Source organism: Danio rerio, chromosome 11, assembly GCF_052040795.2.
Source record: "Danio rerio strain M-AB ecotype USA chromosome 11, GRCz13ab, whole genome shotgun sequence".
In the NCBI taxonomy this organism is placed as follows: Eukaryota; Metazoa; Chordata; class Actinopteri; order Cypriniformes; family Danionidae; genus Danio; species Danio rerio.
The window spans coordinates 25,962,314-25,981,623 of record NC_141031.1 but is presented as its reverse complement, the minus strand read 5'-3'; the positions used below and the strand labels follow the sequence as shown (position 1 = coordinate 25,981,623).

General features: G+C 34.2%; 1 protein-coding gene across 2 annotated transcripts in view; it reads left to right on the top strand.

The window, feature by feature from the left end:
* plekha6 (pleckstrin homology domain containing A6) overlaps positions 1-19,310 on the top strand; it is a 183,450-nt gene that overhangs the window by 12,230 nt on the left and 151,910 nt on the right. Inside the window, 1 exon segment of one of the 2 annotated variants that reach the window (NM_001442884.1) lies at positions 5,298-5,550. The gene's annotated coding sequence lies outside the window, so the exon portion shown is untranslated. 2 annotated transcript variants of the gene reach the window in all.

Below are 19,310 nucleotides of genomic sequence, written 5' to 3'. Positions count from 1 at the left end.
GTAAACGTAGAGCATTTAATCTCATTGTTCAATCCCTCGCTGGAACATTTCCGCTGAGTTGCAAAACTTGGACAGAAAGCAAAAAAAAAGGCCAAAACCTTGATGCATAAGTTGTCTTTCCTTCCACAAATGCTTTTAGAGGCAGATTTAGTCTCAGTTAAGATGTACTTACAAATTAATTAATGCATTTTCTTAGCCTTTTTTGCAGCGTTGTTTAATGCAGGCTGCCATTGCAGTGTTTCAGCGAATAAATAGTTAAATCAATGCAAAAAAGCAAACACCAATCACAATTCAGTATACAAATTGAATTATGAAAACCAATCACAAATCTATGCAACTTGATGATCCATCAGTACTGATTATGCTTTTTAAAAACAAAAGAGTATTTTGAAACGCTCTATTTAAATTGTGTGCCCATATTTCATGACATGTAAACTAAACCTAATTGAGGCACAAGGGTTAGAAATAAACAGCTGACTATATTAATATTTAAATGTGTAAAAAATAAAAAATTTCAGTGACATTTCTATGACAAAGCTTATGTAAAAAAAACAACTGGATTTTACTTTTGGCTTTAGGGGATTGAGGAAATGTCATTAGATTAAAGATTAAAGGCTTCTTATTGGCATCAAAGATCCATGAAGAATCTTTTACATTAAACAAACTGTTTGCCTTTCAAAAAAGGTTGTTTATCCGTTTGTTAGGTCGTGACGTATCAGTAACGTATGGAATACAGTTTCGGGGTCTAAGCCGCTACTCATTTAAATTAAGAGAATATTCGTTTATGACCACTTTTTAGTCATATCACACTAAAATATGGTGTACACGACTTGCTGCATCACAAATACCAAAATTTTAACAATTCAGAAAAAATGTATCACTTTCTGGCCATCGGATATTAGGCATGGATATATGCGATTGTGATTTTCTGAAGTATTACATCGCTTTGTACATGTTTATTATTACCATTTGATGAGACTTCCTATACAGTTTGATAGTGTGCTTTGACCCGGAAGCTGCTTTGTGTGACGTCACACTTAACAAGCTGCAAAAACACCTTATTTGGAACATTTATTTTAAGACTAATGAGATCAGTAACCGTGGATGTTAGACTGATTTAAAGGGAAAGTTTACCCACAATTTTTTAATTTACTCCCTATTTAATCTCCCTCAAGATGTTATAAACCTTCACACGTTTCTAATGCTGAACACAAAAGAAGATATTTTGAAGAAAGCTGAAAACCTGTAATCAACAAAGAAAAACAACTACTATGAAGTCAGCGTTACCAACATTCCTTAAAATATTTTCTTTAGAGTTCAACAAAAGAAACTCATAAAAGTTTAAAAAAAGTGAAGACAAGCAGATGCATACCATATCTTTGTATTAAATCAAATCTAAGACCAATTTGTACTTTAGCAATGGATGCGCATGATCGGTCTAGTGTAGCCTTGGCACAGTTGCATACTGTTCAGCCTAACCTCATGCACATCCTGACCCTCATCTTTCAAAAAATCTAAATAATATACATACAATGTTGTGATGATGCAGAGCACGATAGCTGTGATTGGCCAGCTGGGTAGGGTAATGAGTGTGGGTGAGAGCTGTGGGAGTAGAGCGAGGCCGGTGCCACAAGTTTGAGCAGCAGTACTTCTACAGTAGCATTGCATGGATTTCCGCTGTAAACTCAAAACACAGGCAAAGTTACTTGACACAGTGGAACAGAAACTCCACTGCCTTTTACCTTTTCTTAAGTTATACTGCAGAGCAACGCAGACAAAACGCAGAAGTATAAATGCTCACAACAATGTCAGCTACATGCAAAGTATGAGTCACGATCACTGCATGCAGAAATATAAATCAAGCTTTACACATTTGTCCAAAGCTTTAATCCAAATCAACTTGCATTGCATACTAGATTTGCATTTCAAGTTCATGTATTTCCTTGGAATCAAACCCACAACTCTTGGCTTTGCTGTTTTACGTTCTTCAGGTTTATATAGAGATATGCTTTGTAACTTTATCCTTAACCTGGTTTAAACAAGCTCTCAATGACTGTGCATTGTCTGGTCTGGTTGTCTTATATCAAACATACTTATAGGCCTCGTTCACTAATAAAACACAAAGCCTCTCCAATCTTTTTCATATCATTTAATCCTAATCCCTACGATCTACACAGACAGAAATCACGTCACAGGCCCAAGTCTGAGGGATTTACTGCTAGACGATAAGAATTCGATCTCAAATGGCAGCATTAGCCAATATAGCACCATAGTTCTATGAGTGAACCTTCTACTCGCTGTTATTTGCATTGAAACCTGACCATCTTGCCGTCTGTATGTTTACTGACTGTCATCGGTTCCACCTTTTTCATTGACTCATATTCAGACTGCGGTAAGCCAAGATGATTTCCTTTTCCTCTCGCCCTCTCTGTCTGATGTTTTTTTTTTTTCATTCATCCCACACTCTCGTAAAGAGAAGGATTTCTGTTGAATAGATGAGAGATTCATCACATTCTGTATGAGTCATCAGGTTCTGCTTTTTGCTCAAGGATTCAGCTTATTGAGAAATTCAAGCACAGTTTGGAGAGAATTGTGGGAATGCAGCCAATACCTGGTGAGAAAGTTTCTGTGCTAAAGGTACAATTGTGGACTTGTGCATATACTCTAGATCAGTGGTTCTAAAACTGTGGTACATGTACCACTAGTGGTACGCAGGCTTCCTTCTAGTGGTACGCGGAGGAATGAAATATGTCATGTACATGCTTCATATATTTCAAAATTTATCAAAAATGATGTAAATAATATACCATATATGACAAATAGTCTATATTTCTGAGGTAATCTGCCACGATTTTTTAACTGTGCAGAGTTGTAGCTGCTTTATTGGGCCTACTACGCTACTGTATTTCAATACTGCTCATTTTGGTGGTACTTGGAGAGACAAATTTTTTCTGAGGTGGTACTTGATGAAAAAAGTTTGAGAACCACTGCTCTAGATGTAACATTTGACTGCTGGATGTGTTAGCCATCCTAAAATGGCCAAAAATACATTTTTACAAGATTTTTAGCTGATATCTTTATCTTTTTTTGATGATTTAGCTAAGTCATCTACAGATGTCTATTGCAGTATTAGATGTTAATATATTCATGCACTCTATAAAAGCCATTAGTTAGGGGAGAGGGGGGACAAAAACATTTTTCATAAAAACCTCATTTTAAACGATAATGTTTTAGCAGAAATATATTTTTGTTGTGGTTATAACTCACAACAGTCATCAAAATCAGTTGTTGTTTTTTTGTATCAATAGAAAACAACTCCAATATAACTTCACTTTAAACAAAAGCTGCACATTGTTACTTGTGACTTCATAGGCAGGGACGAAAGTAACACAAGTGTGTGTAAAAAAGTAACTCCACTATATTTGCTTGATTTACTGGATTAATGCTGTTTATTTTAATTATATCTGATTACTTTTTTGCAAAAAATTATTAAACTGCATTTCATTTAAAATTTCAGTTCCACAATGCAATATGTTATGAATATTTATTATTATTATTGGCAATATGCATTTACCTTTTAAAACATATGAGTCAAAACACTGCAAACGCTAATGTGCAAGTGAAGAATAAGGCATGGCTATTAGAAGTGGAATATAAATAACAGTGGGACTTTTGTCCACTCGGGAACTCTTGCCATTTCAACCTGATTTACTTTTAAACCAAAAAACTCAGACATTTCGAACCCAAGGATGTGTTATTGCATTAAATAATCTGTAGATTAATCATTAGTGTGACACATGAAAAGAGAAACCTGTAATAAGAAAAAAAGAACTGCGACAATAATTTACTTTTTGCACTCAAAAACAGAAATTTGTAGCTAACCGCAGGACACAGTCCCAAAATCACATGATATTTGGCAGCTCCTTCTAGGGTTGCATGCTGAGTGCTGTTATAGCCTGGAAATCAAATGTTGTCAGGGCTTCAAGAAAATCAATTTGTTACTTTCGGCCCACATTACTTTTCAGTTGAATCACTGTAGGAATATTTTTTGGTCATTTTTCAATGAGATGCTAATGGTCTAATACGATTCAATGATCTATGCTAAGCTAAGCTAAAAGTGTCTCCAGAGATATGATGAATAGATACATTTTTATATATATACAGTTTAAGTCAAAATTATTAGCCCCCCTGACTTATTAGCCCCCCTGTTTATTTTTTCCCAAATTTCTGTTTAATGGAGAGAATATTGTTTTAGCACATTTCTAAGCATAATAGTTTTAATAACTCATTTCTAACAACTGATTTATGTTACCTTTGCCATGATGACAGTAATTAATATTTGACTAGATATTTTCCAGACACTTCTGTACAGTTTAAAGTGACATTTAAAGGCTTAACTAGGTTAATAAGATGAACTAGGCAAGTTAGGGTAGTTAGGCAAGTTATTGTATAATGATGGTTTGTTCTGTTTATATACACATACATATAAACCAAATATTAACTCTAGTAATGCAAAAGGAAAAGTGGAATGGTTCTTTAAAAAAAGTGAGTAAACCCTTTGTAACTTGGAAATGGTAAGTTGATTCAACTTAATTGTATCAATACGCATATAGCTATTTTATACATATTTCTATTTACTCAATTACAAATTTCACAGTTCGCTAATTGATGTAAAAGCATCAGGACTACTGACTTTTCAATTAATTGCTTCACATAAAAATTCACTTGAGGGTTTTTTGGAGCAAATTTGACGCTTTCAGGATGGAGGCGCAATATCTAAAACATGGAAACATGAATTTTACCAATGCCATCGCTGCAAATTTAAAAATGGGCATTAAAAGGAATAGTTCACCCTAACATGAAAATTTGCTCTTAATCTGTTCTCCCTCAGTCTCTACAAGAGGTGTCTTTAAATATATATTTGGCTGAAACTGGTCACGTTAAGAGACAAAACTAAATTAATCCCCATGACTCCTGGCGATACACTTAAGTCTTATTAAGTGAAATGATCAGTCTGTGGAAGAAACTGTACATTACTTACACCATTATTACCTTTAATCCGCAGCCTTTTTAATAAAGATCTTAACAGGGCTTTTAAGTTAAAGTTTGCAGTGTGAAAGTCAGTTGAGCCGCATCAGTAGGTTGTCAAGTGGCATAATAGCTGCTTTATTTGTCAGGCAGTTGAAGCATGTAAAGGTGTGGTTCTCCTTCTGTTAACTGAACCTGTGCTTCAAGACACAAGACACAAAAGAGCTGAAAGCAAATCATCTTGTTTTCTTCACCTCCCTTGATTATTCACAGATTAGACGAGACATGAAATGTACAGGACATAAACCGCACAGTATAGCTTTGATGTTTTTTTTTGTAGGAGATGAAACGATTGAGATCTTGATGACTTGGCATACTATGCTGATAGCGAACGGTCATCTGAAGCTGTAGACGCAGTGATTATTTATTACTTTCAGAAGTTTAGCATCCAGTTTCTGAATATTCTGAGTCATCACACTGACGATTGCTTTCAAACACTAACACAAGCTTCATGGATGTAAGGTAAGAATCGGATTTTATAAAAAAAAAACAATTGTCAACATGGGATGCTTTCTTTGTTTCTCACAAAATACAGCAGAGTATGCTTTAGTTTTTTCAATTTATTTTACTGTATTTATTATAGAGAGAGAGAGAGTAGTGCTTAAAATCTTTTATTTTTGTTTGTTGGTTTTTATTTGAGTGCTTAAAATGAGGTTGTTTTGATTTGTTTGAAAAAGTGTTTAATATTATGATTTTTTGTTTGTTTCAAAATTATGACTTGTTTTTTTTTATAATTGGGTTTTTGTGTTGTTTTTTTATTTTAAAATAGTTCAGAAAATAGTTTGTTTTAAATTGGATTTTTCTGTTTATTTGTGTTTTATGTTAAATTTCAATTTAGTTTTTTGTTTAATTTAGTTACATTTATATTTAGTTTGTTTATGTATTTGTTTATTTAGTTTATTCAGTTTATTTGTTAGTTATGTAATACATACATTTTTGTTTTTAAATATACATTATTTAATTTTATTTAATTTTATTTTTAACTCACAGGTACCATATATAAAAGTATAGCAAATAATGCCAAGCTGGGTTTAATTTAATTTCAATTTAAATAATTTTATCTATTCATTTATTTATTTATTTATATCACAGGTACCATATTTTATTTATTTGTTTTTTGCTTGTTTGTTTGTATGTCTGTTTGTTTGTTTGTTTATTTTATTTCTATTATTTTTTAATTATAGTTTTATTTAAAATTTGTTTTATTTTATTTATAACTGACAGGTACTATATAGAAACTTCAGGAAATTATGCTGTGGTGGGTTTAATTTAATTTAATTTAATTTTATTTTATTTTATTTTATTTAATTTTATTTAATTTTATTTTTATTTTGCATATTAATTTATTTTATCCAACAGCAATTTTGTTTTATTTTATTTTATATATTTGTTTTTATTTTTAACTGATAGGTACCATATAGAAAAGTCATGAAGTTATGCCAAGATGGGTTTAAAACATGCCACAAAACCAAAACATTAAGGCTTGACATAATTTTGAGATCTCTAAATATAGTGTTACAGGACAAGGTCGTAAAGGGCATTTCATTTAGGCCTCTGAAACTGTTTCAAAATAGTAGTTTAGAATAACAGATGCATGTGAAAGCTGTAATATTGGTTTATCCATGTGTCTCATTTACATGCTTTGCAAATAATGGTTTCAAAGTCTCAACTACTTATTTGTAAAGCAAGCAGTCAGCATAATATCCTCTAGCTGCTGTGATTTACTGTGAAATATGACTGGCAGTCTGTGTCAGTGAAGAGCGATGGGTTTATAGTGCTCTGTTAGTTGAGCTGGATCTGGTTAATCTGCTCTCTCCTATAAATGATGCAGACGGGCAGCTTGATGAGCTTTCATGTTGAGTCTGTGAGTTGTGGGATGCTGTAGTCTGTCAGACAAGCACTGCTGTAGCACTGAACTATAAAGTCTGGTATAGTGCTGCTCATACAGCTGGACTGACTGACTGCACATGTGCCGGAGATTGTTTTCAGATGGAAAAACTTCCTGCTACTGTTTGTAATGTCATTTATGATTGGATTCAGATAGGCTTGGCTTTCATCTTGAGAATTAATCAAAACATAATTATTTTATTTTATTTTGCTATCAAATAAAGCAGATTTTTGTATTAATTTAATTTATTTTATCCAACAGCAATTAAATTAATTTCATTTTGGAGCTGCTAAAATAAAGCAGACTTTTTATATTCTATTCATTTTGTCCAACAGAAATTTAATTTAATTTAATTTAATTTAATTTAAATTTGCAGCTTCTAAAATAAAGCAGACTTTTTTAATTCTTTTTTTTATCCAACAGCAATTTTAATTACATTTTATTTTCAGCTATTAAATAAAGGTGACTTTTATTTTCAGTTAATGTATTTTATCCAACAGGATTTAAATTAAATGCTATTTTATTTTTAAACATACTTATATTTAATTTTTCATAATTATATTTATTAATCATCTGGTATAAAATGTATGCCGTTTATAAAAAAAAATTAAATTATTTAATATTTTATTATATTGCGATGTGCCATCAGCAGCAGCCAACAGCAGCCTATAAAACACAATTTATAGATTGATTTGAGTCATTATATTCTTTTATTTAATTATTTTAAATTATTAATTTAATTTTCCCAATCCCATGCACGTTATATAACACATACACCAACCAACTGATAGACGTTTAGCAATTGCATAAAAATATCAATTTTCCAATTATATCTTGTGCTGAAATAATTGCAGATCATTCATTAACAGGACCGAATCCTTCTTTCTTTGTCCTCTTGTCTCTCTTCCCTTTGTGTTCAGTCCATCAATGGGTGGGGCCAAGAGTATTGGGAGGGGCTGTCATTATAGACCAGCAGCCAATAGCAGCCTCTGAAGCATAATTGACTTGAATAGGATCTCCAACCCTTCCTCCACCTCCACACAAAGCACCATGCTGTGATTGCCTCCTTTTGTTAAGCTCTCTTTTCTCTCGCCACGTGCCAAGTGTTTTCGTCACAGCAGATGTCTGACACAATCTGCTCTAATCTCTGACTGGCATGACAGTGACTCCAAACTTGATTTGTGGCAACATGCATTTGCTTAAACAGGATAGTTCAGCCAAAAATGGCATTTACTCACCATTTACTCAAGTGATTGTACACCTATACCTTATTTATTCATGCTGCTTTGTTAGTTACTTTCATTACACATTGGACTGTTTAATACATATACGTTTTTATAGATTTCCAAAAGTTTTCGCTCATAAAGGGGGGAATACATCCATGTGTACAAACATTTGTTGAATGCGATCAGGGGGGTATTCCAGAAAGCTGGGTTAACTTACCATCTGCTAAAACCTAAACTCTCGGTTGATTTACCCAAAACCTGCTTACCGCGAGTATGTTGGTTCCAAAACAGGTGACAAGAGTTAGTTAAATCAACCTCCTGAAGATAACCGCGGGTTAATGCGCGTGCACGGCACACACCTGAAGGCATTTTCAGTAGATCGCCGAATTCACGAGTCACCATAGAAAATCACGGTGAGAAAAAAAGGGCAATGCACTTTACAGAGGCGAAGCTGGAGGTTTTAAACACAGAGATTACACATCTGCTTCAACGAAGGAAAGAAATATAGAATAAGAAATAGATAAGAAAATAAAAAATAAATAATGAGAAAATTTATTGGTTCATTAAATTACACATGCCACCCTCCATTTTATTGTAATGATAAATTAAACTACTCTTTAACATCCTTTTTGAGTATGTTGTGTAACCATTCATGCATTTATTTTTCTTGCCATTAATTTCTTAAGGCCACAATGTGTGTATTGACTAATAAGGCTTATAGAAATTGTAATCTTTCTGGAGCTAGAACTCTGTCCAAAGTCATTAAACACAGAAACATTATCATAAAAGGTAATATTTAATTACTGGAGCTCTTTATTTAACACTTTAGAATATTCTTTCTGACATGCAGCTAATAGAAAGAGGCCTGTCTAACTGCTGTGTCCTATAATAAAGGCTTTTCAGTGGTTGAGTTTTTGACTTAAACCACACACTCTGTCACTGTTGTAAGTGATTGTTGTCAGATAGCTTTAGGTTCTTTTTATTTTGCATGCAGACGAAGTTCCTTCTGCCTCAACTAACAAGCAGTGTAAGAATTTTCTGCACTTTTCCATATTTGAATATTACTCTTGGATCACAAAATCCAAGGTGTGTGTATAAAGCAGTGTACAAAATCATTCATTTTATTTCAGGAAATGAAGAAATGAACAGACCAAACTATTTGATTAAACATAGTTTTTTGACTAATTATATATTTTTAGCACTCTTCCATCTGTTTTGTCTGCTTGGGTCACTGAGATTTCCTCTGGGTCAGGCTGCAGGTAGGGTGTCATCGTATAAGGCAGAAAAGGGTATCTTTTGTCCTCCAGCAAGTAACAATGTAGTGCCCAGTAATGATTCTATTTTATAATACAAATATAATAAAAATAAACATTGTGTTAAGCAACATTTGCTTTATAGTTTTTTTTTTTTTACTATATTTGTGTTATACACTTGAATCATTACTTCCTGAAAATCAGCCATTTAGCCTCAACATAGTGATGAGGTGGGGTGTGTGATGAGCTGGTAAGCAGTAATGAGTTTAATAGCTGAAACACCAAAAGATTAAGGATAGAAAATTAAGTTGTACCTGCACACTTATACTTTGGACACATTTTATATTATCAGTGTCCTTTAGTGACTGATGGAGCTTTAAAATCGGTTGCAATTAATGCACACAATAGCATTTAGAAACCCTGAAAAAAATATTATATTAAAAAATGTAGGTGTGTGTGCGTGAATGTATATATAAGAACGACGTCCTACATCTTAAATTAAAGATATATCTTCCTACAAAAGACAAAGCTGCCAGTTATAATATTATACAGAAAAATGTGAGGGTGCAGAAGGAGAGAAAAAACACAAGATCTGTAAGTGAGATTCGAACTCGCTCCGTTGTGCGCTCCGTTGTTCTTTATCGACGAACTGTCTACTACGCTATTCCCGTGCTCTGAATCATCTGTGTAATGATACGCAGTAATGTATGACCAAGGAACTGTACAAAAGTGTAAAAAACATTTCAATGCCAGGAATACTGTACAGGTGGTCATACTGCCACATTGTACAGTTGCCTAAAATGCCCTGACGCGAATACAAAGAGCTGCACTGAATGTTTTTTATGGTAAGCGCAGACCCGCGGTTTGTTACATTTGATTTCAAAAAGGTTTGTTAAATACATTAACATTATGAATTTGGTTCTGAAAAAAATATGCACTTATAACCCTCTCACAACGAAAAAACTTGTATCTGTGTGTCCACATCCATAAATATTCTCATCAAAAGAGCACGCAATGCTCAGTAAACTCTCTGAAACAGACAAACTCTGAAACATGGCAACTTACTCTCTGAACATAACCTGCTCCGGAGCAGGTTATCTTCAGAGAGTAAGTTGCTATGGCTACTTAACATACCCAGAAGTTACCTCCGATTTTGGAACCAAAGTTGAGGTTATCCACCTACTTACTCTCAAACTTACCCGGGTATGTCACATAACCTGCTTTCTGGAACAGCCCCCTGTTGTTTAGATCAGATTCAAACACCACCAAACTTATACAAAATCCAGGAGAATATAAATAACGTACCCTGCCTGTAATCACTGTAATGAAATCTCCCTCTTGTTTTGCAATAATCAAAGTCTTCTGTATTTTGATGGAGTAAACAACCGTAACATTAACGTCTATATGTGAAGCAGTGGTGAATGTTTGTTGATATTAAATTCATCGATCAAACAAAAAATAAAGGCAACCTTTGCGACAAAACTAGACAGTTATTATTGTAGAGCACTATCCCCACTTAAAAAATAAATAAATAATATCATAGATTAATAACAAAGAGAAAATATAGTTATTTGTAATAAACATGTTAATAACCATATAGAAAAGTGTATAATGTGTTCTTTGTTAATGAATACTACAGAATATTGTAGCATAGTAAACTGATAAACTTAGCCTAGAAAACTAAGCCTATTGAATAATTTGTTTATTACTAAAATTGTATTGTACCACAACAATATAATTACCACAACAGTTTAATTCAAGTAATTATCTATAGTATACTTCCAAACCCTATAGTATTTACTATCGTGTTTTTTCATGTAACGTGATAGCTTATACAGTATCTACTGTGTCGGTGACAGGCAAATATATTTTAGTTCAGTACAAAACTCAGCCCTCTTCATGATATAAGGATCATGCCCAACATATGTGTTTGTTTTCTATTCATTTCTCTTTTGATAGTATAAATCACAAAAATACAGTCTTTTCTCTGTGTCTCCCATTCATTTTTGTACTACCTTATGAATTTCCCGGGTCACCAGAACCATGTAGTTGAAAACAATCCATAAGATGCTGAGCGTCCCTACATTAAAATGAATACTATAGTGTTTTTGAACCATTCTAATACTTGAATCAATTCTGGTGTGGTAATTTTAGTTGCTATGGAAAAAGATAGTTAATTATTTTTGCCAACCAATTCAGTAATTTTCAATTCAAATTTACATAAAATTAATAAGCTTATTTCATTCATTCATTTTCCTTTCGGCTTAGTCCCTTTATATTAAATAGGGGTCACCACAGCAGAATGAACCACCAACTTATCCAGCATAAGTTTTACACAGTACACAGCGGATATCTTTCCAGCTGCAACCCATCACTGGGAAACACCCATACACTCTTATTTACACACATACACCATGGACAATTTAGCTTACCCAATTTACCTATACCGCATGTCTTTGGACTATATGAGGGAAACCGGAGCACCCGGAGGAATCGCCACATGACCCTGCCGAGGCTCGACCAACGACCTTCTTGCTGTGAGGCGACATCACTACCAAGTGTGCCGCCAAAAATATTTCAATGTTACAAGTAAATTAATACTAACATCATATTATTATTATCATTCAATTATTAATCATTATGTAATTATTATTATTTAATATATAATTATTATTTTTCACTATGTATTACATGAAGTAAATGTGTAAATATTTACCATTTTACATGGGAAACTTTGAAATTTATCATTACAATTTAAAATTTATGACAGTAAATTTATTTGATTTGATTTTACCACACCAAAAACATCAAAAAGTCAAGTGTTGTAAGTACCATAATAGCTTTATACACCTATATACACCTTTCTAAAGCACGGTTCAAAAACACTTATTTATTCTAAACTTCTATGGTTGCTGTGTTCTGTTGAACACAAAGGAAGATATTTTGAAGAATGCCGGTAACCGGTAGCCAACGACACATATAGTAAAACTACTCTACAACAACAAAAAATACTATAAAAACATTCAAAATGATCTTTGTTTGTGTTCAACAGATGAAAGAATCACAAACAAGTTTGTATCAAGCGGAGGATGAGTAAATAAATACAGAATAGATATTTTTAAGTGAACTGTTCCTTTGATTTAATCTTAATCTTAACACTATCGATTGAGCTAATGACCTGAAGGAATAAACAGTGTGTTTAATTAGAAGTGACACACAGAGGACAAATCTCTAAATGGATAATTCTACTGTGTTAAGACACCGCTCACAGCAAGGACAAGGCCGAGTATAGTCAATAGACAGGGTGTGTTTTCGCTACGCTCGGCTCTAATGAATTTAGAAACCCTCTTTGATAAGGGCCAGCATGAGGTCTAATCATCAAAGATCCTTAACAACACGCTAGCTAATTAGATTAGCGTTTTCATCCGCTGCATAAAACACTTGCCTGTCTATACCGATGCAAGTGCGAGAGAAAGCAAGAAAAGAGCTTCAGCTTTTGTTATTTCATAGGAAGGTCTGTAAGCTGATGCTGAAGTTTAATTTTCCATCTTGTGGCTTTTAGGAGAGGTTTGATCTTGCATATTGAGAGTCCTGCGGAGTAAACGCTAAACTGAGCTGGATGAACTATTGGATCATATCAGGTTTGTGTGGTTAAGGTTGTGAAATTGTGTGTCCTTGATCTCGACCTCCCACCTTTGCTATCTTACACCGTCCTTCATAGCTGTTCATCCTCACTGCGGGACTGTTATATAACTGCGAGAGGCTGAATGATGATTCAGTAGATTTGCTCTCTGGGTTTCATTCCCTGAGGGCTTTAGCCAGTTTCTCCCTGTCAGAGTGTGTTTGTATCTATGTGCGGTATAGTACTATAACAGTATTTTAGCAGATTGTGTACTTTGCACAGTGTGTACATTTTATTTATGCATAAAGATTTGTGAAAATGTGCAGTGCACCTCTTGCTGAATGGAATAATTTGTCAAATATCAGCATGACACATTGGAATGTCAGCATGACACATTGGAATGGAAGTTACTAATGAAAAGAAGTAAAAATAAATACATTTATAAAGTTTATTGGTCAAGTGTTATTATTATTTGACACAGGAAATACATACAGTGGAAGTCAAAACGATTAGCCCTCCTGGAAGGCAGATTTTTTTCAACAAGTTTTAAACATTAGAATTTTTAAACTCATTTCTATTTATTAATAATAATAATAAATAATAATAATTTGCCTTTACCATCATGACACTACGTAATGTTTACTTATTTAGCAAGAAACTACTTATTAGGGCTGCACAAAATTGGAAAATATAGCATTGCAATTTTTTTATTTAAATATTTATTGATTTATTTTCGATATATATTTCAATACAAATACAATTTCACTTAAGTTCTATAACAATTTAAAAGAATTTAAAATTAGATTGATTGGGATGATGAGTGCATAAAATATAATAAACAATCTATATGCATAGATAAATTCAATAAAAAACACACAAAATATAAAAAGAATTTTATTTAAGAAAGCGTTTTATTATTTACTATTTATGAGTCAAACTGTATTAGGTAAACAGTAATGAATTTTTACATAATACATTTTCTTTTTTAGAATGTACTGTAGTCTTTTTAAATCAAATTAATTAAATACATTTTGGTTAATTTGTCAGTGGTACAAACGGTACAGTTTCTTATGTCTAGATGCGTTTAAAACTCTCACACAGTCACAGGCCTCAAAAAACACTGGCGAAATAATAAGTAATAATCTAGACTCATTGCATGTACTTGCAATGTAACTATTGCAAATGATCACATTGCGATATCGATTTAAAACAAAATAATGTGCAGCCCTGCTACTTTAGCTTAAAGTGCAATTTAACTAGACTGATTAGGTTAGCTAGGCAAGTCAAAATAATTAGGCAAGTTATTGGAAAACAGTAGTCCTGTATTCATCAAAAAACATCTTAAAGGGGCTAATAATATTGGTCTTAATTTTTTTTTAACAGCTTCAATTCCACCCATATGAAAATAAATAAGAAATTTTCCAGAAGAAAAAAAATTAAGTATATTAAATATTAAATAATGGAAAAATTCCCTGGTGTCACAATCACCAGCGATCTTATCCTGGCAGATCGCTGGTAAACAAGCACATTGCATAGAACCACAAATCCGCCATTTTATGGACTACAAGATTCAGTCATGCACTGCACGCACACACTGGTTCCTAATCCTGTCTGATTGCAAAGCTGAAGCTGCTCATGGACTGTTTACAGAACTATTTTAACAGCACGCACACACACAAATCAGGGCTTGGATTTGTTATACTGATTGTGAACATTACAACACGTTTTCCTTGCCTTGCCATGTTCTGACCCTCGCGCTGTTTCTTTGTTTATTTACGTTGTCTGCTGCCTGCCTTCTGGCCACTCACCTGATATATGATTACAACTCTGGATTGCCTGTATACATCTGTTTGCCCTGTGTTTGACTTCAACTGTGGACACTGTAGGACAGGATTTTATGGGAAAATGGGAGATTCTCAAAATGGCAAGTTCTTGAAGTTACAAACTTACGATTCTAAGAAAAGAAGTCTGTATGTATTTTGCAATTTTGTCAGTTATAGACTTAGAATTTCAAGTAATCTAGTTTAATGCAATATTGTGAGCTCAATATGGTTAAACATCTTGCTATTTTGTCAGTTATTGACTTGGAATTGCAAGTTAAAAATAGGATCAACAGAGCAAAATAGATTTAACTTGATACATAACTGAATATCATATTGAGCTCAGAATGTCACATACTACGTTTTAAACCTATTTTCTGCATACTGCACATTGGTTGACATACTAGTCTTAAAAATATTAGGCAGAATGCAGACTATTCTGTGCAAAATGCATGCAAAGTATCTATTGTTGAATTCCAAGCAGTCTCTAACCTTGCTTTGGTTAAAAATTGCAATGGCTGTAGTGACGTCTAACCTATTTCTCTTCAGATTTCCTCCATTATGAACCAGCATTAAGCCTTTTTTCAATCAACACTCCAAGACTCAAGTTTTGAGAGCAGTCAGTGGCAGCCCAAGAAGGATTTATGACGGTAGATGGACTTGGGGAGAAAAGAGGACACTTGTCTTTCATGTATTACTGCTGGCCTACTTTGATCATTTTTTAATTGCACCGGGAAAATCTCAGTTACTGTCGTTTACAATTTAAAAGCGGCCTTTATAAGATGAAAAATAAATGCCCATTAAGTCTCAGTTCAAAATACCCCCATAGATCATTTATTATACATAAAACAAAAATTTATGAATAAAAATATAGTTATGTTACCAATTTTAATCAGTTAATCAGTTTTTACCTTTTTTTTGTTATACAAAGTTTAACTTAACATTTTATTCAGACTGACTGGTGTAAGTCTAGATAACTAGAAAATATTTTAACATTTTCTAACATTTGATTCAATTAAAACATGTGACCTGCATAAATGTCTTTGCGGTGTATAGCTTGTTAAATAATAATAAAAACGGCATTTTTGTGTGTTTCCCTTTAAATAAAAATGAGCTACTGCTTTTTAGATCAGGACGGAGCCTTTGCACTCTATTCTGATACTCTAGAAACAACAAAACAAGCAAAATTCATGCAGTCAACATGTCAGAAATTACCCGGACAAACCATATACTTCCAAATCATGGAGGCCAGGAAGCAGGATGATTCTGAAGGTTTAGTGGCTACATACTGCATCTGTTGTGGAGTAAAGGTGATCAAACTAATTGACTAGAATGTTACTGCTCTGTCCTGTGCAAAAAAATTACATTGTTAGCACAATTTTTTTTATGTTTATGGAAAATGTAAAAGATTTGTTATCTGACTAGTGTCTAATAAGAGACTGATTACATCAAACACACTTTTCTGTTTTGAGAACACAAAGTGTGCCCGTTTTGCTTCCTTTTTGTTGACAAGAAAAAACAAGTGCGCTGTGCTTTTTATATTGCTAGGCAACCACCGAATCAGCTGCGTATTGTGGTGAGCACTGCTGTTGATATTTTTATATATTATAAAATTTAATTGTATTGTGATATTTAAGATTTGAAATCCTCCATCTTTAAAAGTTTGACACTGGCGTCGCATCAACTCAAACTCCACCTTTTCTACACAAAATTAACTCCAAAATATGTGATTGATTGTTCCTCGCTTTTTCTGCTTTTTCCAAACCGGCTTAAATCAAATTTAAACACAATGGCGAATTGCTCCAATGGGGCTGTGGGTGGAAATGTGCAGATAAAATGGCAGTAATATAAAATAAGATCTCCATCCTACATCATTAGTGAAGTGAAATCTGAACAGATTTTCCGCAGAGAAAGCCAATCAAAACAAAGTTACTTGTTTGTTCTTTTTCACATTTTCTGGGTTGGTAATTGTACTGGCAACCCAGTTATAGCAATTAAACATGAAAAAGTCATATTTTCATAGCATTTCCCCTTTATTTGAAGGCTCCTGCAATCTGCAATGGGTGAAAATTAAACGAATGAAAAGAGTATTGTGTATTTGGCACTGACAGTACAGTGGGCATGTTACAGTATGCAGAAAGGGACATGATGATAATTGCTGTGTGTCTCTGGAAGGACTCTGGGAAATGCAGTCCTCGTGAATGAGGGCATGTGCTTTCCTCAGGGACTGAAGCCAGCTCACAGTGTGTGAGAGGATGCTGAACAAGAGTCATCCTCAATGTTTTGCAGCCCAGAGCGGAAGAAAAGAGACAGAGAACGGGTGAAAGCAAGGCAGTGCTAAGTATAGAACTATAGCCATTGGAGCTTCATCCCACTGGGCTCAACCATAGCTGTTCAGCCTCCAATGATGACTATGATCCTCTGAGGGACATGACTGGTTGTTGGCCTTGAGACGGATACACGCTGTATGATTTTAGACACAGTTTTGCTGTTTGGGGCTTTGGGATGCAGAAGAGATTTGTTTTTGCATTTAGGGGAGGTGATTGCAAATTGGGCAGCATAGTCCTCTAGAGGGCGATAGACAAAGTTATTATAGTTATAAATGAAAAACTTTTAATCTTTGAAAAATGTTAATTGAAATTTCAGAATTTGTTTAAATTAAAACTATAATTCTAAAAGTGAAATCAAAATAATAATATTTGCTTAAAAAAACTGTCAAATTATATATATATATATATATATATATATATATATATATATATATATATATATATATATATATATATATGTCACGGTATGGGGTTGGTGAAGAGGAGGCGAGGACCCAAATGCAGGGAATGAAGAATTTAATGAAAAAATAAAACAAAAACAAAACTCAAATCTCCCCATGTGGGGAAAAACACAACATTATATTACACACTCAACAAGACAAGATCTGGAACTTTTCAAGACAATACTTTAAACCGCTGTTGTAGAATGGAAATCAGCAACAGGGAAGGGAACAATCAATAACGGACCAGCACAGAACAGAACACACTAGGAGAATAAATAGGAAAGACAAACCAATAAACAGACAGGCGGACAGGTGAAAATAATAATTACAAACAAGATAACAAGGTGGGTGGGACAAGACAATAGACGGGAGAGCGCATGACAGAGACGAGACTAGCCATGCGCTCACATACACAGGACAAGAACATGCAGCCAATGAGAGAACTCATTAACCGCATGTTCATGACAACACAAACACAACACTGAAGCACACAACAAAAGCACGTGACCACAATGTAAACACCGAGCCACGTGCTTTGACAAAAGACGCAAAACACAAGCACACGATAGATAAACACCTTACCGTGCGCTCACACATAAGCAACGCGCATGCTTCATCTCAGCGCCAACCAAAACTGAAACCAACTAGACGGAGGCGCCGAGAATAAAGCAGCGCGCCGCTGACAGAACAAACACAAACACTAGTACAAGAGCGCGCGCGTCTGAGGGACGCAGAGCGTGCGCGGCCACATCAAGTGGCAGCGCGCACACTCTGCGTACACCCACGACGGCGCGCGCACACAGAGAAAGAAACAGGACAAGACATGAGTAGTGTCAGAGGTCTGCCAACAAAACAAGAATTTACAAGACCAAAGTGGCAGAACCCTGACACTTATATATATATATATAGGACAAGAAGGTCGCTGGGTCAGTTGGCGTTTCTGTGTTGAGTTTGCATGTTCGCGTGGGTTTCCTCCTGGTGCTCCAGTTTCCCCCACAGTCCAAAGACATGCATTACAGGTGAATTGGGTAGGCTAAATTGTCCGTAGTCTATGAGTGTGTTTGAATGTTTCCCAGAGATGGGTTGCGGCTGGAAGGGCATCCGCTGCGTAAAAATGTGCTGGATAAGATGGCGGTTCATTCCGCTGTGGCAATCCCTGGATTAAAAAAGGGACTAAGCCAACAAGAAAATGAGTGAATGAATGATATATATATTTATACACCAAAAGAAAGTGACGGTTGATGTTCCGCCACAAGATGGTGAGAAAAGACTGCATGAAAAATCTTTAGGGGAGAAAAAAATGCATTTTCTCAGAGTAACTTTACAAACAAATCATTATAAATCAGGTAAGTGACATTCTGAGTCGATCTCAGTGTTTTGTACTGTATGTTGTAGTGCAGTATTTTTACCTCAAAAACTGGTAGTGTTTGCTTTGCTCTGGCTTTTTCATGGTTAATTATTGTGAAATCCCAGATTTTTCACAGAGCAACAGAAAAATACTGGGAAATCTTTGTAGATTGATGGCATAATAATTTCATTCAAACTTATAAAATAAAATGTGAGCAAAATTACCTGTTTTTTCATGACTATTATGCTAGAGAATTATTCAAATACTAGCTCTAAAGTGATGTTTGTAAACT